Source organism: Cryptotermes secundus, unplaced genomic scaffold (assembly GCF_002891405.2).
Source record: "Cryptotermes secundus unplaced genomic scaffold, Csec_1.0 scaffold1720, whole genome shotgun sequence".
In the NCBI taxonomy this organism is placed as follows: Eukaryota; Metazoa; Arthropoda; class Insecta; order Blattodea; family Kalotermitidae; genus Cryptotermes; species Cryptotermes secundus.
The window spans coordinates 415,064-441,621 of NW_019739001.1; the positions used below are offsets into that span (position 1 = coordinate 415,064).

Here is a 26,558-nt window from a genome sequence, read left to right on the forward strand (position 1 = left end):
TAGCATCCCTCTGTCCTTTAAGTTTATATTATTATGTTAATTAGGGCCCTTAAAACGAGTTTATATTACGTATTGTACCCATGGCACGTGGACTGTATGAGACGTGTGTTGAACTGTATACAGCATCCCCCAGCAAACAATCCCATACGTCTGTCTTGCTCGTAACGGAGTTTCTGGCTGTAGCAGCTGAATCCATCATCTTTAAATTAGTGTCATTAATCCGTACTTCACTAAAATTGCCCTGAAGGTTTTCGTTTTGTATAGAAAGGGAACAGCCACTAAACTGGAAGTTGGGATAGACAGCCCCCGCAGGCGAAACCTCTGTTACGTCAGGCGCACCTTTGCGATGTTTACTATTGTTTTGACAGGCGTTTTAAATTCAGCGTGCAGTTTACTTAAAGAGCACCAAACAATCTCTTTCACTTTCTCTGCAAGACCCATACTAATGCTTATCGCCTACTTTTTCAGTGTAACATAATGGATTTTGCTTCTAGGCTAATGACTTTAAAATATTCCAAAAGTAATTTTCGTCTATGTAATATTTGAAGTTTTCAGTGCGGTGACTATGAAGAATCCCGTCTTCTGGGATGTGGCACCTTGTAGATGGTATGTAAACCGACATTTCGGAGGAACGTATCACCTCCATCTTCAGGGTATAAAACATATGCGAGCGAGGAACCAACGTGGGCCGGTAGCTGCAGACAGCTGACCGTTCGGTTACCGTGACCGGCAACTGAAAACCTTACCAAAACCAAAACATATGAAATACCTTTGTTACCAAAAGATTTATTCTTTTAGCGGAATATTGAGAACAGTCCTCTAATTTTTAGACGGTGCACTAAAATGTTGCCAAATTTGAGAACGTGTATTCTTGTTTAGAACTAAACGGACGTAGGAGGAGACGGAAGTGTTTGGTGCTGAAGACAGAAATTAGTTCTGCGTTGCCATCGATGTTACAGAGGTTCAAATGGCAGAGGAGGGAACTGTTAACATCTGCAAGGGAATCACCGGATTGCAGATGAGATACCTGAGGTATCGCTGCTTCTCACTAGGGCCTGAGCGGCCCGGCTTCTCTTCCTTAATCCTCTCAGATAACTGCTCCTTATTTATAAGCAGGATTTCTGCAATGGTGATTTGAGAAGGTATGAGGAAGAGTCAGTAAATAGGTCACAAATGGGTCACAAAAGGAAGTACAACAGCTGTAATGGATGTAATAGATTTCCTATATGTATCACTAGGTATCAACACAGTCCAGCTACATGGCAGTCTAAGCAGCAGGAGCGCATGCGCATGTTCAAATAGAATAATAGGTTTTGCATTCGAGGCTCGAATGTTGTATCTCCCCAATATAAGGCAGAATCATTACAAACTGAAAACATTTTCTTTGTCCTATATATTGTTTGATGTAATTACCCTGAATAATATTAATGCTGCCGGTCACGGTAGCCGAGCGGTCTAAGGCATGTACTGTCTTCGCTTCTTGGAAGCCGGGACCGTGGGTTCGAATCTGTTTCCTGTGAGGTACGAACTGAATTCTTATATATTATTCTTATACACTGCCGGTCACGGTAGCCGAGCGGTCTAAGGCATGTACTGTCTTCGCTCGCTTGGAAACTGGGATCGTGGGTTCGAATCCAACTCAGGGGATGGATGTTTAGTTTGTGTGTGTGCGTCTTTCTGTGTTTGTGTACAAGTAGAAGCCTTGCGACGAGCTGATCACCAGCCCAAGGAGCCCTACCGAATGTGTAAGATCTAGAAAAACCGAAGTGAACGGAGAAGTTCATGGAGGTAGGCCTAGGCCCACTGTGGCTGTAGTGCCAAGGGGAAAAAATATTAATGCTAATTGTAATATTCTTGTTGCAATAGCGGACTTAGTTGTTATCAATCGATTTGACTCTCCAAATTCAACTCCACCATGCCCAGCGCCACAAATGAACCAAGACATCCCGTCTACACAGTGGGCAGCTTGGGTAAGGCGTTTCTGTGAAATGATTATCCCCATAGGACCCTGGGGACAGACACACAAGTTGCCTTGGGTTTGTTACGAAAGCTGTGGGGTGACAGACGTTGCAGCATTAGGACCGTTTGGGGGGGGCAAAAAGCTGCAGTCGTGAGGGAATTCCTGGAGACGTAACAACGCCATCAGCTTATAAACAATTTCCCTAGATACAGTAACGGCATCCTGAGACAGGAAGTGACATCACGGAGTATTTATTGTTGTTTTTGTTACTAAAGATCAATAAAATTCCTATTTGTATTACGCAATAACTAATTCTACTATTACGGCAGAAAAATTCCCTTTACTCCAGATTGTTGGAGCCCGTACTAATAATAGAAACCAAAAGATGTTTATGCCTGTAGTATATAAGATACAGGATGTCTCCGAAGTAACTCTCTCATAACTATAAATTAAGCGGTCAAGTGATATCAGCACAGGCTGATAACAGGGATACTAACAATGTTAATAATACGAATAATACTAATAACGAGACTATGAATTAAAAATTTGAGTTCGATTACTAAGAAAATTTTAAAGGAAAGAGATAATATAGAGAAGTTTGCAGACTTCATTGCATAATGAAAAGAATATTATTGTAAAACTCTAAAACGGTACCAATAGTAGCAACATTTCAATTTCTTCTCTTTGTACATATGCAAGTAAGCTGATTTTGTAGTCTTCTGTGTTGCAACTGTTTACACGTTGTAGGATTTGAGGTTCTCACAGAGGTACTTCTGAAGATCCCTGTCTTCTGGGATGTAATACTGTATAGTCCGCTAACAGTCAATCAACGTTTCGGAGGAATATATGCCTCAATCTTCAGGATCAAAAAGTAAAGTTATTCTACTACTCCGAAAAGGCAGACGACATGTTCTTCCACAATGTCGGTTGACATACAACGGACTATATGGCATATAACCCAGATACATATGTCTTGATTTACATGTTGTTTTCCAGTTTAACTGATATTAACCGTAACGTGGAGGGACAGAGTGTGGTAACTGACCGTTAAACACTTCGCGACCGAATACACGTAAGGCAAAAAGAGGAGTCGGGGTTTTCTATGAGGTCGGCGCCGAGACCGTTGCTATGCAGTCGTTCGGTAAACACGTTCCGAGAATTTAGGCTGTTTTCTGCATTGTCGGTGCAGAGGCTATATAACGACAGTGATAAATGTAACAGTTTCAGTGGAGAGTCCAGGAGGTTTCAGCAGTTGAGAGTGCGTGGACGAGAATGGAGCATGAATTGTGAAGATTAAGTGAGAGCGAACTGAAACCAGGAACACAGAAGAATACAAGAAGTTGGCCTGTGAGGATTTGGCATGTGATTTGGAGACTTAGCGTGTACTATAGTGCTGTGGTTTTGGAAGTGTGTGATTTAGGGAGACTTATAAACCCGTGAAGACTACTGCGGATAGACTGAAGAGATCAGAGTTTGGTGATTGTAACTTGCGTAAATAAGTAACAATGTTATAATTAATTGCAGTTACGAACTGTGAGTTGTTAATAGAACCAATTACCAATTCAAACCCACGTCTCAGTCGCCTAAACACGTTACAATATTTACTTCTTTCATCATATTCTCGGTTTGTAGCAGATGTCTCAATTTTTTACTTTGTGTTCTTTTTCGTAAAGTCAGGGTCAGAGTCAGGTCAGACCTGAGTAGTAATTAAACCGTGGGAAATGTACTTAATTTCTAGGCGAATTTACAATATCTTACCATGAAATAAGGAAGGTTTGCTAAAAGGGTGTCTTTACCCTGTATCTTATATCCTGTTCAGTTTAATCAGCAGGTAAACTAACTCTGTATAAAAGGCCGCGCCATAGCTCAAGCGGTTAGTCGGTGGCTTCCCACTGCGACGGCCCGGGTTCGATCCCGGGTCTGGTCAAATTGGATTTGTGGTGGACAAAGTGGCGCTGGGGTGGGTTTTCTTCGAGTACTTCGATTTCCCCTGCCAATCTTCATTCCATCAAATTGTCCATCATCATAATCACCCGGGCAGGCTACAATAGGCCAATCAGTGGCCGATGTGCCGGGTGGACCCAGTTGGACTCCATCCCCCCACCCACTAAGCAAATAAAAAAACCTCTGTATAAATCAATATAGGACACTAATACACAATTCTTTATGTTATTGACTCTATTTTCGTTTGAAGAATACTGTCTGTAGGGACTTTCAGCCCAGCGGTGCGGGGCTCTGGACGCTGTGTGTTTTGCATATGTGAGCAACCCAAATGTAAGATAATGGTGTGGTGTGTCAGACAAGAGCTAGTACGCGAGAATCGATATCATCTCATCCCAACACCTCGCAACTGCTTGCACCGGAAGTTCTCTGTCTGCCTCGTTGGGCAGGACAGGTGTGGTTAGACACCACTCTGAGGCAGAAAGAGAGAGCAGAGTGTTGACGAGAGCGGAAGATGTTACGAGAGAGCAAGTAAGAGTAAGATGGAGGAAAAGGCATAATGAGCAGTTTCATTATGTATACTCTTTATCAGCAACAAGCTGATGTACCTGTCTTTACCCGAGCGTAATGCACAAATGTGTTATAATGCTTATCATAAAGATATTGATATGAAATATAGATTTACAAGGAAATTAACTAAGCCACTAGAACATAAATCCTCGTCATTTTGTGATTTTTTTTAATTCGTTTACTTTTAGAAAAATTTAAGTTGAATATCTCATAAGCTCTAACAGTCTTATAAAGAGATTTTATGTTGTTTTTTTTTTTCTTAATTTCTTTCGAACGTGAAAGACCTTAGTACACTAGCAGGAATGGCTCTCGAGTGAATGAGCAAAAAACAGTTCTGGGATTCTCTTGAAATTCGATGGAAGGGCGTTCAAATATTTGTAAACTCCCCAAATAGGACCTATGTCATCATGCCATGGTCGAAACAGATGCAACGGTATGGAAACATATGAAGAACAAACAAACAAAGAAACATACAAATGAACGCAGAAAAACACGCTTCTTTACAGATGTAAACGGTCACTAAAACTATTAGATCCTGGAAAATGAGATGGATGACACATGTAGCAAGAAGTGGGAGAAACCAACTTAGAAAACCCAGTAACAGACGGCAAAGAAATGGAGTAACATTACGAATATTTTATTAATTTAATGAATGAATCCGTCACTATTGCGTAAATCTTATACAGCAGATTAGTTGGGCTTGTAAGGTTTTGGAGGTAATTTCTATGGAACATTTTAAACGCAGTCACAGAATTTTTAGGATAATGAAGTACATTCGCGAAAATACTCAGGTAAAATGGCCGACTTCCGGAGGGAATATTGAACTCCACACTTCGGGAATGCGCAGTATTTGTCCTGAGAACCAGATTTCGTATTTCGAAGAAATTGTATCTCTAATTTGTGTGATATTGAAACTATTTAGCTTCTGCTCTTTGGTTATATTTAGAAGACGCTTATCAACTGAGTATTTTAGGCTAAGAATGACAAGATTATTTTCAGTGTTGCAGAACAATTGATAGATAAAATTCATAATCTTTTCGGTTAGTTCTCTCGTGTCTCAGCGTCTCGTGTCTCTCGTCAGCAGGCAGCAGTGCCCAGACGAGTGAAATAATGACTAATTAAATACACATGCTCATTGCACTTTACACATAATTATTTTCCTATAGGTCTTACTTGCTAAAGGAGCTGAGCCCTTCTTGAGGAGAAGCCAAATCTGCAGCTACTCAAGAAATTCCCAGCATTTTATGGAACCCGAAGTTCCATTACAGTGTTCACAACAGCCCTCCACTATTCCCTATCCTGAGCCAGATCAATCTAATCCATACCATCCCATCCTATCTCTCTAAGATCCATTTTAATATTGTTCACCCACTATGTGTTGGTCTTTCCAGTGGTCTCTTTCCTTCTGGCTTTCCCACCAATATCCTATATGCATTCCTCTTCTCCCCCATTCGTGCTACATGCTCTGTCCACCTCATCCTCCCTGACTTGATCATTCTAATTATAAATTTTCTTATAATCCTGCAGAAAATTATTACGTTTAAGGGCTGAGAAGTGAAGGAAATTGAGTTTAAGGAGATGGACTTTGTCATGAGAAGAGAGAGGGGTTGAGCCAGGGCTTTCCTGCTCATGAGTTTGATAGAAAATATTTTAGAATTCAGTTCTTAGCTCACAGAAAACAAGAGTGCGTCTCCATTACAAAGACAACTCGGTTAATGTAGTTTAGTGAAATAATAATTGTTTAAATTCTTGTAGCCCGAAATTCATTTAAATATTTAAAAAATTAGTTTCAGTGTAAAGAAAATACAAGATATTCCCATTAGTTTTTGGAAACTAAACTTTCTGATGCTGCGTAAGGAAATAATGACTGTTTATTCTGAGAATCATTCAAAATCCACAAGTGCAGTCTGTGGCCAAATATCAGAGTTTTCTTTTTTTAAAATAATTGTAGTAACCGCAGGGCTTCAAAGTGTTACCGAGTAAATGAACTTCACCATAAATAAATAAGGTGAAATACGTCAGAATGACGATTATCCGGCTTTTGTTCATCCGCCATTCCGTGTTAACCTACTTTGCTTGAGCTTTTTTAAGTTTCATTAAGCAGCGAACTTTAATACTCATAATTACTGGATCTGTCTCCGTTGTCAGGTGAAGGGGGGATAGACCTACGTTGTTCTGTCCCTTAGACAGAGCTGACCTGAATCACTGGACCAGTTCGTTCTAACGGACCCAACAGAGTAGGTGTCTCCCCCCTCCCAACATGAGGATGGAAAGAGATCCAGTTTCCGAAAAGTTGAGTTTTCTAGAATGCCGGACGATGGACAAATTCCTAAAGCCCAGAAATTCTGATTGTTATACACCATCTTCAGAACTCTTTAGAATCTGCACGAACTTTAAGGTTTAACCGTGTATACATGACTTCTTCACTCATAAAATTTTTGTTTGCGTTTTTATATTTGATACTGCAGTTGGAAACTTAACATTGTTTAAGGCCGCGCCATAGCTCAAGCGGTTAGTCGCTGGCTTCCCACCGCGGCGGTCTGGTTCGATCCCATGTCTGGTCAAGTGGGATTTGTGGTGGACAGAGTGGCGCTGGGGCGGGTTTTCTCCGAGTACTTCAGTTTCCCCTGCCAATCTTCATTCTACCAGTTGCTGTACAATCACCCTCACCTACCATCTGGGGCTGGTACAATAGGCCAGAAGTGGCCGCAGTACAAGGGACTTAGTCCCACCCCACTAGCAATAAAAAATAAAAAGAAATATTACATTATTTACTCGATATTATTTCATGATAGGTTTGTTAACCAAGCTTGTTAGATATTTGCTCCATATTTTTAATTTTATTTATATTATCCGACATTTTCTCTTATCCTACCGATTTATGGTTCAGTTTATGTGGGATAATTAGGGTTTTACTGCATAACGAAATTATTGTTAATTGACGAGTCAAGGCACGTTAGTGGGAAGAACAAATGTACTCTGACGAAACAGGAAGGCAACCCGTTCGAACTAAATATAGAAGGTTATGCCAACAGAGACGGTATTGTTTTATCACGCCATAGCCAACTTTGTTAATTCATAATCGCTTCTGTTACTTATTCCACATTCTGTTTTGGGCTTTGTACTTGGAGTACAGTTGTCATTTGTTAATTTATTATAAATTTATTTTGAAAAGCCACTGCTCTTAGTTAATTTTGTTGCATACTCTAGGTACATTTCGCATACCTTTCTCAGTATATAAAACAGTCTGTGATGTGGTTCATGTGTACATGATGGGCCTATGTACTTTGCATGTGCTTTCCATGTAGGACGCTACTACGTACTATATAAAATGTAGGTTGGTGCGGCGGGTGAGATGAACGTCGTGTAGAGATGGAGAAAATAACCTCTGTTAAGAGTATATTTCCACAATACATGCAAAGTTATTAAGAATATGCAGGATAAGGAATGAGAAAATAAGAGAGGGAATGACTTCAAGTGGTTACACTAGAAGAGAGCTCAGAGGAATTACAGACGGATTATGCAGCCTCTGCCAGCACTCAAGCAGGAACAGTTAGTTACATGCAACACTCTTAACGTGAATTTAATATGTAGATATGGGACCGTGCTTAATGTTAGCAGCAGATAAAACTATCCCACAAGCGACTTGACTTCCTTTCACTTCCATCATCAGCTCTGTCTCCTCTCTCTATCTTCAAAGAGATAGCTATCTTGTATTTCTCCTATCTCACTCGCAGGACACAAGTACATGGACTTTGGTGAGGTTTCCAAGATAAATGCTCTGGACCTGCAGTATCTCCTTGCACAACCTCCCCTTGGGGCCTCCCATAACCTCATCATACTGTTCTCTCTCTCTCCCACCCACCACTGCAGTGTTTGTTTCCAGCTGATTTACGGGCCCGTCTTATCTACACCCGCCCGCCCGCCACTGTTTCTGACGTCAGTGGGGCAGGCGACGAAAGCCGGATCAGTGACACAATGCGTGACACGCCGAACGAGCATGAAGACGCTTTTTTTTCTTGGCACTACAGCCCCAGTGGGCCTAGCCCTACCCCCATGAACTTCTGCGTTCAATTCGGTTTTTCTAGATCTTAGACATAGGGTAGGACTCCTTGGGCGGGTGATCAGCTCGTCGCAAGGCCTCTACCTGTACACAGACACATAAAAACGCACACAAACATACATGCCCTGAGTGGGATTCGAACCTACGATCCAGGTTTCCGAGCGAGCGAAGACAGTGCACGTTTTAGACCACTCGGCTACCGTGACCGGCGTGAAGACGCTTACCAGCGGTAACAATGGCTGACATCTCTTGCCCGCTACTTTACAGCTCTGGTTCGAACCCCAACAATTTCTCCTCAACGCGCCTGGCAAATCGAAACTAATTCGTGTAACAGAACGCAAGCAATTTTAGGCAAAGGGTTAGGAAAGCAATAAATAAGGCGAAGTGAAGGTATAGGAAAAATCGTTCGAAAAGTCAGTGGAGTGGAGTGGAGTGAAGTGGAGTGAAGTGAAGTGAAGTGAAGTGAAGTGAAGTGAAGTGAAGTGAAGTGAAGTGAAGTGAAGTGAAGTGAAGTGAAGTNTGTGTCCTTTGTTGTGTGTCTGTGTTTTGTTTGAGTGTGGTGTGTTATTTTGTGTGATGTGTGTATTTGTGTGTTATGTCTTATTGTAGTACCACTGCCACCGGGCAAAAACCCATTTGCAATTTAAATAAATAATAATAATAATTAATTCTTCTCCTTCTATATTTTGGATCGGGTGAGACAGGGTCCACTGAGTCCCCCGCCGTTAGTGAGTGGGATTATTGTGACGAATGTGTGTGGAGGAACCAGTGAAATGATAGTTGGAAAGGAAAACGGAGATGCCTGGATGAAACCACTCCCAATGCCACTTTGTCCACCACAAATCCCATATTACATGCCCTGGGATGGAACCGGGGCAGCCGTTGCTACGGCACGGCCTCCTTTAACACTAACTCACAGTCAGTTCCGTTTTGGGACCGTCTTTCTTAACTGAAAAGAGCGCTCCTTAATGTACGCTACGTATGTCTGTTCAAATTTATCAAAAAGGTTCATGATGGGGGACTTCTAGTAAATGTTGCAGGGCACTTCTGACTATTGTCATATTAACCTACAATAAATTACTTTTTAATTAAGTCCATAAAACGGTAATCGACCTAAATAAACTGTGAAAAGAGTAATTAGTAATTTCATGTATTATATAGAGCGTTCAATCAAGGAGGAAACTTCGCAACACCGTTAACCAGGCCCAATATTCCTCACAGATTGCTGCTGTAACTCTAACTGTAACGGCGCGTGTTTATCAGCGCTAATGACTCATTCTGCTATCAGCAGCTACAGTAGCAGTCTACCAGGAATGTTGGGCCGGGTCAGTGATGTTTTGCAAAGTTTCCTCCTTAACTGAACGCACTGTTTAGACTGTTTAAACCGCTGTCTTCTGACGTGTGTGCCTGTGTAAGTCGCATAGATTTTACGAAAGTTTCCGAGAAGCATTCTACCTTAGTCTTCCAAGTAGAAGAGCCATCCCTGTTAATATGGAGGCAGCCAGTTACAGAACAGCTAGCAACAGTCTACGTTGCTACTAGACACCAAACCCATAATACAGAAATATTTCTTACGTCGTATATCCTTTCAAATTTTGTACATTCCTGATCCTTCCGTCCGCACTATGGCTCTGGGATCGACTCAGCCTCTAACACAAATGAGTACCAGGAATCTTCTTGGAGGTTAAAGGGCGGCCGGTGCGTAAGGCTGACAACCTCACCGCCATCTGTGAGCCGATTGTCTAGAAAATGTGTGAACCTCGACGTCTCACAACCCTATGGGCCTCCGCGGTCTGTTACAGGGATACTTTCACTTTACTTTTTTTACTCTAACTTTTATATCTGTTTATTTCTCCGCAGTTAACTATTGTTACATAGGCATACAGCTCCAGTGCTGACAGAGCGACTACAAGGTACACGATCCCGCAAGGTGCCGACCGAACTCAGACGATGAGACAGCCAGTTTACTTGGCTGTAATGATGGACGAGCGGTGAATAATTGAGATGGCGTCTAAGTGGAAGCAGTCCTGACTGATCTGCTGTAATGAAATATTAAATTAGAAACTTCAGTAAACCGTCTGCTTCTCCTACACATATCTGCCATTAGTTGCATGAAGATTTCACACACATTCCTACGTTGCTTACTGATGCAACTCGTCTCCAACCATCATTTCACTGAGTTATTAACGGCATTAGAGAATATACACACTGAACCTACCTACAAGAGTACAACACGGGTTGATGTGGCAAGTCGCGTTCACAAAAGTTTAAGTCATTACATTTATATTGCACAAGGACCAGTTAGCCAGTTGCCCGCTGCGTACTCACCACGAAGCCACATCAATTTTTTTTCCTTGGCACTACAGCCCCAGTGGGCCTAGACCTACCTCCATGAACTTCTACGGTCCCTGTGATTACCTAATTAAATATTACGCCATGAAGGCGTATGGGGGAGTGGACATATAGACAAATATTTTCTTGACCTTGGCACTAGTTGGAGGTGACTGATCAGCTTCACGTCTTGGATTCTTTACCTCCTGGTAAAGAGACCCCGGTACCTATTGGATAGAGGCTGGGTTGCCCCAGATCCAGTCTGGACGACATGGAGAAGTAAACATTTTTGCCCTCACCGGAACTCAGACTCCGACCCCTAGGTCATCCTGCCCGTAGCCAGTCGCTATACCGACTGAGCTATCGCGGCTCATATCATTTCAGTACTGAATTTAATATCTTAATGTTAACTGTGGTATTTGTCTAACATATTTTTATATGCTTAGTTTAATGTCTTGGAGATTAACTTATGTATTTACCATATTCTTGCCGCACTGAACGTAGTATATGTTTTTCATCACACATATTCAAAATAATATTTGTCTAAGCTTTATCTTCAGTGTTACTCGGAGCAATGCAGTAGCAAAGTCTGACGTCCCAGCTATGACAAGGCGTGGGGCGAGCTGTTTCCACTGCAGACGCTAAAGCAACAACAAACTTGTGATGGATGCGGTTAAGGAGGGACGGGAGATAAGCAGGTGGCCTAATTTTGATAAAGACAGGAACATTTTACTGCTACAGAGATGTGGATGATGTGTGGCATAAGAAGGAGATTTATTATGAAGTAGACGTGACAAGCACCTCCAGCAGACTGGCGACACACAGTCATCAGAAAGACGACACTTTGGAAACAGAGCTAGATAAGGAGCGAAATTTCGTATTTTGTCGCTTGTCGCGTATATGAACCGTATCCTTAAATCTGAATAAAATTATTGCAGTTATGTTGTTGGTAATATTTAAATCACACATCGATGTTGAAATCAGTTTAATCAGGTGTACCCGAACCACTACGCACCTACATACAGATCTGCTGGGTGGCGGGTCGAGCGTCTGGTAGAAACAGGGAGTGTCCTGCGATAGAAAGGGCCTTCACGTAGCACAGTGACCCATGTCAGTGTCGAAAGCATAAGCAAGTAATTTCGTAGGAGCCCACGTAAATCTACAAGACGAGCAAGTTTAGAATTCGCATTGCCTGTCTCAAATGTGCACGACGTTTCGTCCAAGAGGCTAAAATCGCCGTTTTATAGGCTTCAACTGCTCCCGATACAACACAACGATTTGAGTTCGAGGAAACGCGTTGTTTCAGTAATGCTTTCAGGTACTGAAGAAGACAGGACTGTCATCAAAACGATTTTTTTTCTGGCGAAGGTACGTTCTATTTGTATGGAACGATCACCAGTCGTCATGGCCGTGATATTTCTCATGAAACTACTAGACATGAGCGTGATTCACCGAGGGTCAACACGTGGTGCTCTGTTATGAAAATCAGTATCCGTCTCCTCATTGTAGAGGAGCCTACAGTGGCTGATGGAAAGTTCCTAGCTAAGATGGAAGACATTATTTTGCATCATGATCCTCCACGGGCACTTCCCCACTCGGACTGTGCCCCACATCATTTCTCCGCCATGTTCGTGCCTTTATGGACGGGGAGTTCCCTGATTGTTGAGCAGGAAACAGGGACCCAGTTCTCTGGTCTCCTTCGGCCTTCTGGTCTTATTCTTTTATATTTTTTCGTTTTCATAACTTGTACTCTTCTTATAATTAGGATGATTAAGTCAAGGAGGATGAGATGGGCTGGGCATGTAGCACGAATGGGAGAGAATAGGAGTGTATATAAGATGTTGGTGAGAAAGCCGGATGGAAAGAGACCACTGGGAAGACCAAGACGTATGTGTATAGACAATAATAAAATTAATCTTAGAGAGATAGAATGGAATGGTATGGATTACATTGATCTGGCTCGGGATAGGGACAAGTGGAGGGCTCTTATGAACACGGTAATGAACCTTCAGGTCCCATAAAATGCTGGGAAATTCTCGAATATCTACACAATTGGCGGCTTCTCAAAAAGGACTCAGCTCCATGAAGTTAGATTATATCGCATGTGTTTCACGTAGGAAAGGAACGAAGAATTCCAGGGCAGTGTCTCCCAGGATCTGAAACCTTGTATTTCGGTTACATGCTCTGCTTAATCTTCCAAACCGAAGATTGAGGAAGTTTGTTACACAAAAACGTCGATAGATTTTGTCGGACTGTAATAGGGCGCCACATCTAAGGAAACATTACTCTTCTTAGAGAAATTGATTAGTAATTATTCAGTGACAGTTTTCTTGAAGTTATCTAACTATATTGCTTCAGTTCATACGAAACTGGAAAATAATAATAATAATAATAATAATAATAATAATAATAATCACTTCCTTTTTGAGAATTCGCCAATTGTTCAGCTACTCAAGGACTCCCCAGCATTTTATGGGACCTGTAGGTTCATTACCGTGTTCACAAGAGCCCTCCGCTGGTCCTTATTCTGAGCCAGATCAATCCAATCCATCCCATCCCATCCTATCTAGGATCCATTAGAAATATCGTCCACCCACTTACGCCTTTCTTTCCAAGTGGTCTCTTTCCTTCTGGCTTTCCCACCGATATCCTATATACATTCCTCTTCGCCCTCATTCGTGCTACATTCCCTGCCCATGTCATCCTCCTTGACTTGATCATTGTAATTATATTTGGAGAAGGGTGCAAGTTATGAAACTGAAAAAAAAATAATAATATGTAGGTAAGTAAGGAAGTAGAAGTTTTTGTCTCATATTTCAAGGACATATTCCAATATTCATTTTTTCCTGAACATGTGGGCAGCATATTTCTCCGAAATGTGTGTGGATTTCTATCTGAATGCACGGAGTCACTTCCCAGAAGATAATTCTCTTCTTATTCACCGCCATGAGAACATCAGGTCCAGCATACACCAAGAGTAAGCTTTCAGTTCAAGGGACGGAACGTGTCTGTGCTAGCTTCGTTGAGTTTTATGTAAACTGCAAACATTTTTAGGGGGAATATTTATATAAAGAGAAACGAATAGGTGTGTTGCGTGTTTCGCTAGCAGTTGAAGCGTCAGTTAGTTCCAGTCTGGTATTCCTTGAAGAATAGCATGGCTTTCAGTTTGTCCAAAAGGTCCTCTAGTATCATGTGTGTTTGATGTTACAGTATTTGAACAGACCTCAACCACACATTTCTCCTACTTTCCTCAAATCAGCGTAGAGCTTTCTGGCCAGTGGGCTTGTACAAACTGTACTTCAGTCGCTCTGACGGAAGCACCGCACACACACACACACACACACACACAATGATATATGTCTGCTCTTATGTGCCCCTCACGCTGACTTCCTGTTTGACCACAGGACTTCCGAGTCTAATCAGAGCCGGTTCTACACATTGTATATAATATTTCAATATTCCTTATAAATTGACTGATATATAGTTTAATATGTGTGCTACTCGCTTTAACGTCTCGGAACTATTAATTTTCCCCACAGGGTTGGTTTATTGATTTCGTATCGTTCTCAGAATGAAGAATTGAATTTTCTCTTCTCACGTCGTCCAGACCCGCTCTGGGGCCCATCCAGCCTCCTATCCAATGGGTACCGGAGGATGTTTACCACTCACCCATACGCCTTCATGACGTAGTGCTTAATTAGTTAAGCAGAAGGACAACTTTTGTTTTCTTTTTTTTTCCATTTGCGCTACAGGTGGATTTTTCAATCTACCTAATCCTTCCAGCCGCACTACCTACCTGGGGTCGACTCAGCCTCTTAAGAGAGATGAGTACCAGGAATATTCCTGGGGGTAAAGGGCGGCCAGCACGTAAGGCTGACAACTTCACCGCCATCTGTGAGCAGATTGCCTAGAAAATATGGGAGCCTCAACATCTCATAACCCTATGAGCCTCCACAGCCTGTTACAGGGATACATTTACTTGCTTTTAATTTTACTTTTAGATGTTAATTAATAACTGCTTTATTGTCTGCTTTCAGATGGTCATTGTGATACTGAATCTTCTTAGAAGTCACTTTTACAAATGGTGCAAAGATAAGGATCGCTTTAGTTCCCTTTCGACCAGAAGGGGTAAGTAAATTGAACTTATGTACTTACACAAAATCTATGCTACATTTTTTATATATATTGTATCCTGAAGAAAAGCAAGTATAACTTTTTTATGTTTTTTACTTAATACAAGAATTTGTTCGGACATTTCATAGTAAAATTTGATATGTTTAAAAAGAGTTCTATCATCTGGGATATTATGTCGTGTGATTTCGTTGAAAGTCTGCGGACTTTTCGGGGTAACGTCGCCTACTTTTTCAGGGTCGAAGAATAAGCCAAACAAGATATCAGTGCGAATCAGGTAGCAAGCAGAGCAAGATTATTTCTCTGAAATGTCTTGTTGACTTTCAGCGGACTACAAAGGATTATATTCCAGAATATAGAACTCTCCATAAGCACCGCTCGTGCAGATTCCATTTAACTCTGCAATTCAATGTTAATGTGATTGATTGATTGATTGATTGATTTACAAACTACTTTGTGGGATCGCCCATGAGACCGAAACATGCAGGGCCTGGCTGAAGCAATAACATTTATTGAACCATTAATTTTTTATTTTAATCGATTTTATTAATATTTATTTACTACGCTGCTGTGTTGACGGCTCCCTTAACACGATATGCTCTACAGGCTTGTGGGTATGAAACTTGGTCTGTCAGTCGAAGGAAAGAACGGAGACTGAAGAGTATTTGCGACAAGTTTTTCTCGGGACTCTTGAGTACTGAGACCACGATATTCTGACAAAGGACTACAGGACGTCATATCACAGAATACAGAAATCTCTTAATGTGGGGGTGCTTGTGAATGGCGTGTAGAAGAGAATGCTAGATCTAAGAGGAGATAAGTAAAGATAGAATAGAGGAAATTGCTTTTGTGTTGCTTCACATTTTTGTACCCTTCAACAGATAATCGGGGGGGACGCAGTAACGTAGTTGATTGAGGCACTATGTTACAAGCGGGAAGGTCGAGGGTTCGAGTCCCAAAGAGGTGGATATTTTTCAGTTGACCTAATCCTTCCAGCCGGACTATGGCCCTGGGGTCGACTCAGCCTCTAACAGAAATGTGTACCAGGAATTAATTAACTAATTTTACTAACAATTTTACCGCCATCTGTGAACCGATTGTCTAGAAGAAATGTGGGGTCTCGGCGTCTCATAACCTTATGGGCCTTCACGGCCTGTTACAAGGATAGATTTACCTTTTCTCTTTACTTTCTTCATCAAATAATTTGTCGGGTTGATCAAAGTAAGGAATATGAGATAGGTGGGTTAGAAGGCCGTAGAAATTTGAAGATTTAACTAAGAATGTTATTAATATTTNTGAATTGAATTGAAATGAATATTGCTGGCTGACAGAACTGGGAAATATATTACGTTTTATTGATATATAAATAAAAGTGGGATAAATATCACACACTTGCGCAGTTACTACACGAAAAGCATTGTTAATCAGTACTATTATTGTCACTTCGTGGCGAAAGTCGTAATGATCATAATGTTACAAGAATGACGGCACACAATGATAATTTTAGCCCATTTCGTTAAAACCATACTCTCCGTGGCATCAACATATTGTCACGTTTCCGGGGTCGCGTGACTAATAGTAACGGGTTATGGATTGGATGATTGGATTTATTGACGTCTTCTCTTACAGTCACTCTTAATTACAGCCAATTGCAACAACTCACAACCAGTCTACTGCCGAGGACTCGCTCCATTTTCGTTCCTCTCTCTCTCTCTCTCTATCAGTTCACTTACAGCTTCTGAACTGACTCAGCTTTCTCACGTGACCACTCTTTATAACTTGGGGAAGAACCGTATAGAGATCACGGCCAAAGTTTCCACTATTATTGCGTGCTTATTCGTTGCTGCGGATAAGTGTTTAGCGAGCCGATGTCTAGCAATGGACGTCTCTGAGGTGCTTCTTTAACTGCATACACTTCCGGCGTTCAGGCGTAATGTCATAATATTATTATAACTTTCAGGCGCATCAGTCTGATATTTGAGCGTACTAAGCATCAATTCCTTCATCATCATCATCATCAGTAATCTGTCAAGACGACAGGTCCACAGTCTCTTTCAAAACAATTCCTCCACTTAATGCGATCTAGAGCTTTCTCCTTCAAATGACAGTATCATCTTCTGTTCCCAAGGTCATCCAGCATCTTCTTACGTCTTCTTCCTCGTCTTCTTGTCACTTCTATCCGCCCATCTGTCNTATTGACTTCCTGCCCACTGTCTTAATAATTTCGTGCTGATTGTGTGACAGATTGAAATATTACCGAGCGACAAACTGATGGTGGATGATAACCGCCGTTATTGATTGATCATTTTTTAACCTGCTGATTATCTAAAGACAGATCTCTTCTTTGGGTTATTTAACTACACTTCTCCAGTATCGAGATCATGTGCCGTAAGGTTGTATGGTCATAAGTGAATGAAGAATTTGGAAGGTAGCGGTCGTGGCCTACTCGAGGCACTATTCAGGTATTTACCTGAGTAAGGAAACCCACGAATAATTTTAGGAAACTCTTTGTCCTGATCTGAATTTGAATGGAGCACCTCTTGAACAAAGGTCCAGAATCTTATATCCAGACAAATGTATGCGGCGACCGACTGATTTATGGCCGTCTTTATTGACTGATGACTGCCTGCAATAAGTACTCATTGCTTGAGTGGTTTCCAGTGTGTATATACTTCATAGAAACACATGGCTTCAGTGCGCATGCCTGATTCTGAAACCTAGCCGCTGTATGCCAAGTGTCAGAGGCACTACATCGACCCTACGTGTAACATAATTTGAACCTCGAGACTCGTTTGAGTATTGCCGCTTGTTGGTCATCACTGGGAATATCTGCAACACAGACCAAATATCTGGATAGCAGCTGTGTGAGTTGCTACACAATTCCCACACAGAAAGCAAAACTAATAAATTTTGCAGGATTAACTTCCCACCTTCTGCACACACAGACTCTATTTATCTAATATGAAAATGTTTGTATATGAGGCACAGGGCTTCCCTTATTAACACAGAGCAGGAATTACGGTGAGAATGAAAGAGTAGCAGGGCTGGAATACTTACCACAGCTTTGGGCGGAAACAGTTCTCGCCTCCTCACAACTCTAATGCGTTACATTCTGTGTGTACAAAAGACTTAATTAAAAAAAAAAAAAGTACACAACTTGCAAAGATGTTACACGTGTACAGGAGTTTGGAGATTGAAAATGATTACTACATGAAGAATGTCTTGTGGGATGTGGAACAGTATATATATTGCGTAAACCGACGTTTCAGAGGAATATATCGCTTCCATCTTCAGGTTATAAAAATCCGCGAGCGAGGAACCAGCGAGAGTAGGTGGCTGCAGAAACTGTGGTATTGCCCCTACCTCATTCATGATCCTTTCCGAAAATATAGTTGAGAGTCGTCACTTTACACTGGTGGTGGGTGTGTACATTAAAAAAAATTGCTAGTGGGGTGGGACTAAATCTCTTGCACTGCGGCCACTTCTGGCCTATTGTACCAGCCCCAGATGATAGATGAGGGTGATTGTGGAGCAATTGGTGGCATGAAGATTGGCAGGAGGAACCGAAGTACTCGGAGAAATCCTGCCCCAGCGCCACTTTGTCCACCACAAATCTCACTTGACCAGACCCGGGATCGAACCCGGGCCGCCGTGGTGGGAAGCCAGCGACTAACCGCTTGAGCTATGGCGCGGCCTAAAAAAGAAGTAACTAATATTTAAAAATAAATCTTAAATCACAAGAGAAACTGCGTTGCTATTGCAAAGACTAACTGGTTAACGTTCTTTAAGAAAATACTCGCTGTTAATTGTGACAGTCATGAGTAATACGTAAATACACTGTGTGGAAATAATGCAGTGTTTCATAATGTTACAGTAGGTGAGCCTCTAGATATTTTTTGAAAATGCTCTTTTTTTTTCATTATAAAATTTTTATGTTGGATATTATCAATTTTCATAAGTACATTCAAATTTTGAGAGCTGGGTAGCTCAGTCGGTATAACGACTGGGTACGAGCTGGATGATTAGAGGGTCGGAGTTCGAGACCCGGTGGGGCATAAATTTTCATTTCTCCATGTCTTCCAGCCTGCTTTGGGGCCCACCCAAACTTCTATCCAGTGGGTATTGGGGGCTCTTTCCCCGGGGTTAAAGCGACCGGGACGTGAAGCTCACCACTCAAATCCAACTTGTGCTGAGGTCAAGAAAACGTGGATTTATTCATTCACTCCCCCATACGCCTTCATGGCGTCGTGCTTAATTAGTTAAGCAAAATTACAACTGTACCTTATCTTTACACTTAAATTTTACTTTCAGTAGTCAAGATTAGGGCCGGTTACGGTAGCCGAGCAGTCTAAGGCATGTACTGTCTTGTCTCGCTCGAAACCCACACAAAGGATGGGTGTTCGGTATGTTTATGTGTTTATTTTGTATTTGTGATGTGCTGTATTTAGGCAGAGACCTTGCGACGAGCTGATCACTCATCCAAGGAACTCTACCGTCTGTAAAAATGATAAAAATGAAAATAAACCTCGACACCTTAGGGTATAAGAGGAACGGACTAAGTAAGTCGAGATTAGGTTTGTCTGATTCTTTCCCCTTTTACAACTGATGATGGAAACAGAACTAGAATCCTAAACGTCTTACAATTGAAATATACATAACACAACGGACAACCACTTTCCTTTGAAGAGTCAGGTCTCCATGTGCAGCGGAAGTGACAGGCGTGTATCCTGCGAGAGCACGTGACTGCGATATCAGTATCGATTCAGAGCAACCTTAACGTATCAGTCCACCCAATATAGCCCGGCAATTGATTTCTATTGCAACTCAAACTTTCTTCTTTAATGGGGCACGAATTACTACAAAATCCACTTCACTGAATCCGATGAATTAATTGGATTCCAATATGAGAATTCAGTGGCAAAATTTTTATTTTTGTATTCTGTGCCATGACACAGTGTAACCAGGATATTTCTGTCATTATACTACGGCCGTTTCCTTCTAAATCCTTTCCAATTCATCATCATTCAACTGACGTCTTACCGTCCTACGTGGTCGCACCATAGCTCAAGCGGTTAGTCGCTGGCTTCCCACCGCGGCGGACCGGGTTACATCCCGGGTCTGGTCAAATGCGATTTGTGGTGGAGAAAGTGGCGCTGGGTCGGGTTTTCTCCGAGTACTTCGGTTTCCCCTGCCCATCTTCATTCCACCAAGTTCTCCATCATCATAATCACCCGGGGCAGGTACAATAGGACAATCAGTGGCCGTCGTGTCGAGTGGGCCCAGTTGGACTCCACCCCCCACTAAGCGAATTTAATTTTTTTAATTACCGTCCCACGTTATGTAGTCTTGATACTGAAATCATTATTAAATAACCTACAAGAAAAACATATAGAACTGTTCTGTCGTCAAGGATATAAATTCCTGTAGCCCGTTGAAAGTCAACTGATACTTCAGAGTAACATATGAAAGCAGTTGGCAATCAGTGCGCTCAGAGCTACATTCTCGACCCTGAAGACGAGGCAAAATGTTCCTCCGAAACGTCTGTTGTCTTTTAACGAGCTATATGACGTTATATCCCAGAATATAGAACTCTTTATAACCACCGCTGTGATAGCCTCAAATCCTACAAGAAAAATACTTTTTTTAGTGTGGCGGCTGTGTATCGACGTTTCGGAGGAAAGTAATGCTTCCATGTTTAACGTGTAAGGTACTCGGATAGATGAGTAGAAATTGTTTATAAATTGCGCAAGAACTTGATAAATCTGTTTCCTTACGGATCACAAACGTAAGCAAAGTAAGGTGTTCCCTTTTATAACGTAACTGAAATTTCGAAACACGTGAAGAAGAAGCAGGCAGTTCGTTACTAACGTGTTCTTCGTGTAGTACTGGGAGTTCGGCACCTGCAGACCAATTTATTTTGTAGTTCCTTTTGCTAAACAAGTCGCCTTTGATGTTCGTAAACATGAGAGTGGAAAGGGAGAAAAGTAACAGAAATATACGTAAGAATAAAAATAATTTTCAAGAAGTGAATGACTCTCGGCTCTCAACCCCTTTCAGTTACAGCTTACATGTATATGTTGAACAAAGCACTCGCTCTATTACAGTTACGTCTTTTTATTTTCAGAGAGAAAAACAAAATGAATCGTCACAAAAAATTCTTGTATCTGCAGTTCAGCTGTTTCTTGCAGAGCTTATGGCGGAAATTAATTATAAAAGGAACTAAAATTCCTTTACAAATATCTGTGAAATATTTGAACTATAGCACGTAATTATCTGAGGATGCACGCGGTAGCGTAGTTGGTTGAAACATTGTGCTATAAGTTGGAAAGTCGCGGGTTCGATTCCTGATGAGGTTGTTGAATTTTTTCAATTGACTTAATCCTTCCAGGCGCACTGTGGCCCTGGCATCGACTCAGCCTCTAACAGAAATGAGTACCAGGAACCTTCCTAGGATAAAGGGCAGCCGGAGCGTAAGGCTGACAACCTCACTGCCTATTGTCTAGAAAATGTTGGAGCCTCAACTTCTCACAACCCTATGGGCCCCCACGTCCTGTTACAAAAGTAGCATTATTTACTTTTATTTACTGATATTTATTTTTGTTTTCTGCATTCCAAGTATTTTTCTTTATATTTTGTTGTTTTACACACGGTTATGAGCTTTTCGTTTTGTGTCATATTAGTTTGTTAGACTACTGTTCCAAGGCCCAAACCTATCTCTTGTTCAATGAGTGCCCGGGATTAAAGCGGCCTGGACGTGAAGCTGACCACTCACCTCCACCTAGTGTCAAGGTAAACGACAAATGGGCTATACAGCCACTCCCCCGTGTATGGGGGCATGGAGTTTAATTTATAGAGAACAGGGACAAATTAACCTCTGCCGTGTCTGTTGCAAGGCATCACTGCATCACTCTGCATATATTACGAATAAGAGCAGGCGTACATGGCGGTTTGAATCAAGCGTCTGTCTGAAATATCACAACCACGGAAACCACGGTGACGACAAATGTCAATGTCCGCACGTCGTCGTGCTTCAGAGCGTCGCGGCGCTGAATCATAGCGTCAGCAGTCCGTAAATGGTAGCATGCTGCATAGACAGTGAGGTGACGTCACAGTACCGCTGTTTGTATGCTCGTCCTCAATAATGGAATGAAGTTGTTTGGCCTTCTCACTTCACTGAACGGACACGAAAGAGAACTGTGTTGAATTCGAAGTTCCCACAGCCGTGAGTATTTGGAGCGCTGTCCACTGGGATTTGACACCGTGTGGTGCGGTAGAAATGTGCCAATATTTCGCAGGCACGTACTACCTCAGTCTTCAAGTTGGAAGAGTGAGCCAAACAAATAACCAGAGAGGGGCCGTGAGATAGCTCAGGCTGTTAGTTGCTGCCTTCTTACCGCGGCGGCCTGGGTTCAATCCCAGGTCATGTCATGTAAGATTTATGGTAGGCAAAGTGGCATCGGGGAAGTTTTCGCCGAGTACTTTAGTTTCCCTTGCCAGTTTTCATTCTACTGACTGCTCCGGTTTAGAAAACCTAGATTAACGGTCGTGGGGATCCGTTGCGCTGACCACGTGACACCCTCAATCCGCAAAAGTTGGCACTAACTTCGCCGACAAGCGGCGGCCGCTCGGTCGGTATAGTTAGCTTACTGACTACAGGCCGTGGAGTTTGCTCCGCACTCATCATCATCTGTCATCCGGGGCTGGAACAATAGGCCAGTTAGTGGCCGAGGTACCAAGTCTTACCGCACCCGAAGAAACTAAAAGAACAGAAAGGAACAGATAGCAAACAGAACTCTGTTCCTTACATATGGTCTGACTAAATAATTACAGTCCTGAGGTCGTATCTCCTTAGCTGGATAAGAAATGTTAATTACCGTGTTCACAAGAGCTCGTCACTGGTACCTATCCTGAGTCAGATGAAACCGATCCACATCACCACGTCCCAAATTTCAGGTATCGCCTTTAATGTGGTGTAGTTTATTATTCGCAAACAATAGTGAACTTTGAAACACTGCTAGCATCTCATGGTCGTATTACGGGGTGCCTGTACAATGCCTTACTGTCTACTGTTCTTACACCCGAAAGTGAACTACATTAGCAGTTGCAACAATGGCGACCAAACTCGCTGGTTACCTCAGTACGTAACGATTCCTAGAGAAGTACTCTGTTAATAAGTCTTCATGAATTTGAATATAATATTCAGCAAAAGAAATAACAATATTTCTGACATAATAATATTAATCAGTGATATATGATTGCAAGGTGTTTTTAGTTAGTCTGAGGGAACATAACTTTACAAGTGACTGGAACCTAACTCCAGTAAATTCTAGGATAACATTTGAAAGTAGGCCATGGCCACTTCGTTACATATTATTAAGAATTTAATATTCGGCGCTACTGACAGCAGCATTAAATAAGGTACAGATATTTGAATTACAAAACAAACTCCGTGGTTTGAGTCAGCTAGCGAACTATACCGACTGAGCGACCGCTGCTTGTCGGTGAAGTTAGTGCCAACTTTAGCGGATAGAGTGTGTCACGTGTTCAGCTCAACGGATCCCCACGACCGTTAATTTCGGTTTTCTAAACCGGAGCCGCTATTTCTTTGAAATAGCTCATCAGTTATCCTCACGAGGCTGAGTGGATCCCATTCCAGAGCCACTACTTCTCAGAAAATCCGGTAGCGCCGGGAATCGAACCCGGACCTCTGGATCTGTAGCCAGGAACCCTACCCTCTAGACCAAAGAGGCGGGCTTATTTGAAGTACACAGGCAGAATATAACACTGATTGAGGGAACGGGCTCGGTTCCTGGAAGTACGCTCAGAGGCTGTGGTTTGCTGACGCGATAATAAACCGTTGGATGCCACATATTGGCATAATGATTATGAAGGGTGAATGCGCAGGTGTCTGAAAGCAAACAGCCGTCTCCGTTCATCTACACATGAACAAGTTTCTTAAGGTTAATAGCTAAGTAATAGGTCCGCGCCATAGCTCAAGCGGTTAGTCGCTGGGTTCCCACCACGGCGGCCCGGGTTTGAACCCGGGTCTGGTCAAGTGGGATTTGTGGTGCACAAAGTGGCACTGGACGGGTTTTCTCCGAGTACTTCAGTTTCCCCTGCCAATCTTCATTTCACCAAATTCTCTATCGTCATAATCACCCGGGGCAGGTACAATAGGCCAATCAGTGGCCGCCGTGCCGAGTGGATCCAGCTGGACTCCACCCCCCACTAAGCGAATGGATTAAGATTGACGAAAATTTCTTCATTGCTACTCAACATTTCTTGCACCTCTTTATGAGATTTAAAGTAAACAGAGAATGCATAACTAAGGATAAACAAACAAGAAAGGGAAAAGATAGGTGTCGTTATGCTTCGTATTATGACGGGTGACGCGGTATGTGTAATGTATTATAATGTGATGTAATGCAATGTGAGTGGATCTGACCGCTGGTAAATAATACGCGACTTCTGTAAGCATATAACCGCATGGAATGGAAGGCCATCCATCACTATCATGTTCTGGTGAATTGACATTCGACATTCAAGAATATATAGGATGTTATATTTTAGCGTCCTGTTGCACTAATTCACGTCCATGATGTGTATTTGTACCAACCGACTTAACAGTGCACACGATTTCACATTTCTCACCATGTAGTGAAGAGAAAGGTGAAATCATGTGCACTGTAAGACAGTCGGTACAAATACACATCATGATATATATAGGATGTTGGTATATTCGTGCCTAAGAACTCCACCATACGATGTCTTGATGAATATTCTGACGAGAATATTTCTTGATGAAATTTTGATCGAGGCATATTTAGTGATGAAAAACGTGGTTAAAATTGAATGACATATGGACACTCGGTAACTATTGAACAAACTTATATAGGCAACTATATATAACAAAATACNTTATTTGTCGCGATATACGCCAGATACGCCACAATACATTAAGTCATATACTTTTTCATATAGAATTCGTGGTAGAAAAAGTGGCACTGGGGCAAATTTTCCCCGAATTCATCGTACTACTGTCATTTGCTTTGCCAATTTTTATTCCACTAATTGCTTCGCATTTGTCAATTATCATAACATCAGCACTGTATATATTCCACACAGACAGAGTCGGTAAATAACAGATTTAAAACAAAAATCTCATAAAATAATTCTGTCGGGCGTTAGTGACTAGACACGGGTTTGGATTGCTAATTGGATTTGTTAGACTCCTGCAACTTTTAACTACAAAGAACAGTAATACTACAGCTAATCCACACGCTTAGCACATCACTGTAGCACACATTATCTCAGTCGGTTGTAGTCTACACTGTTCATTATTCGGTTACAGTTCTCAACAATGGAGATTCTTCTGCTCTCGTGTTTAAGTTGTTGCTGGCTGCCTACCGTCTCTTAATTATTTGTCTTAACTGTCGTCTCTCAAATAACAAAACCTGTCTCTTTCTTGCTCACTATATAGCCCCAACAACGTCACCCTCTGTTGCGTGCACATTCATTGCTGCGGAAAAATCCATTACCACGCAACGGACAGTGTAATCATTTCATAATATTCATAACTAAAGCCATGAGGTCGTGTCTTATAAGGAGAAGTTAGAACAATAAAGAAACAGATGAGTTAAATGAAAATGGAACAAAACAGATCAAGGAATTGAGTCTGTGGAGATGATGAAGCATAATTACTTGATTCGACGATGTTTCTCGAGAATATAGAAACGCATTTTAATCAGCTGTATCACAGAGAGTGCTTGTAATGGAGAGCTGTTGGGAAGAGAACCCTCTAATCCAATTTGCTCCCCGCCCAGTTGTTGCTTGGCAGTTGTATTGGGTTCTGATCTTACTACGAGTACAAAAGCTTGCATGGACGCTGCATGTCATACTGCTTGATCCTCTCGCTCTCACTTCTAGACTCTCTCTCTTAGTACTAGAGCATTTTGATCTGTCAGCCCGGAGTCCATTTTAACTCGAACTATAGTTCTCTGGAACACAGTATGTTGAGCTATTCGTTATTGAAATTGACGCCCAGCCTTAAGAAGGGTTTATATTAATTCGAACTGGAGCTTTATTGACTGGAATTCGATTTGAATGCGATTATTCTGTGAGGCTTCAAAATCAAAATTCACTTTTGGTGGGTGCTATACTTGATCGATTCGAGATACGATCTCAAGACATGGGAGCTACCACGCCTTTGTTTACCTAAAACAAAACCCTCACTCAGGACTGCCGTCTCGGGACCATACTTCAATCCTAGTTCTCCTTGACACGCTTCAATCCGGCTTTATCTGAACGGTTCAGAGGGAATACGATATAAATTATAAACACGGGCTTGTATTGACTGTACCGAAATGTATGGCCTAAAGGTAACGGTCTTGATTCGTATTTGATAAGTTCTCGGTTCGAATCTGGAAAGGGATATCAGCTATCCTGACTGAGGTTCTTCTCAGTTTTCTCGGTCCCTCAAGGTAAATCCCGGCAAAAGTACCTCGAATAGTCCACTACCACTTCCTTCCAAATCCTTTCTAAATTGTAATTCATCTGAAGCAA

The 26,558-nt window shown here is 41.9% G+C and overlaps 1 long non-coding RNA gene across 1 annotated transcript in view; it reads left to right on the top strand.

Moving 5' to 3' along the window:
• Positions 1-26,558, top strand: part of LOC111871572 — a 374,128-nt gene that overhangs the window by 242,845 nt on the left and 104,725 nt on the right. The window contains exon 3 of the long non-coding RNA XR_002844055.2: positions 14,903-14,993. This is a non-coding gene — a long non-coding RNA (uncharacterized LOC111871572). The remainder of the gene's footprint in view (positions 1-14,902; positions 14,994-26,558) is intronic.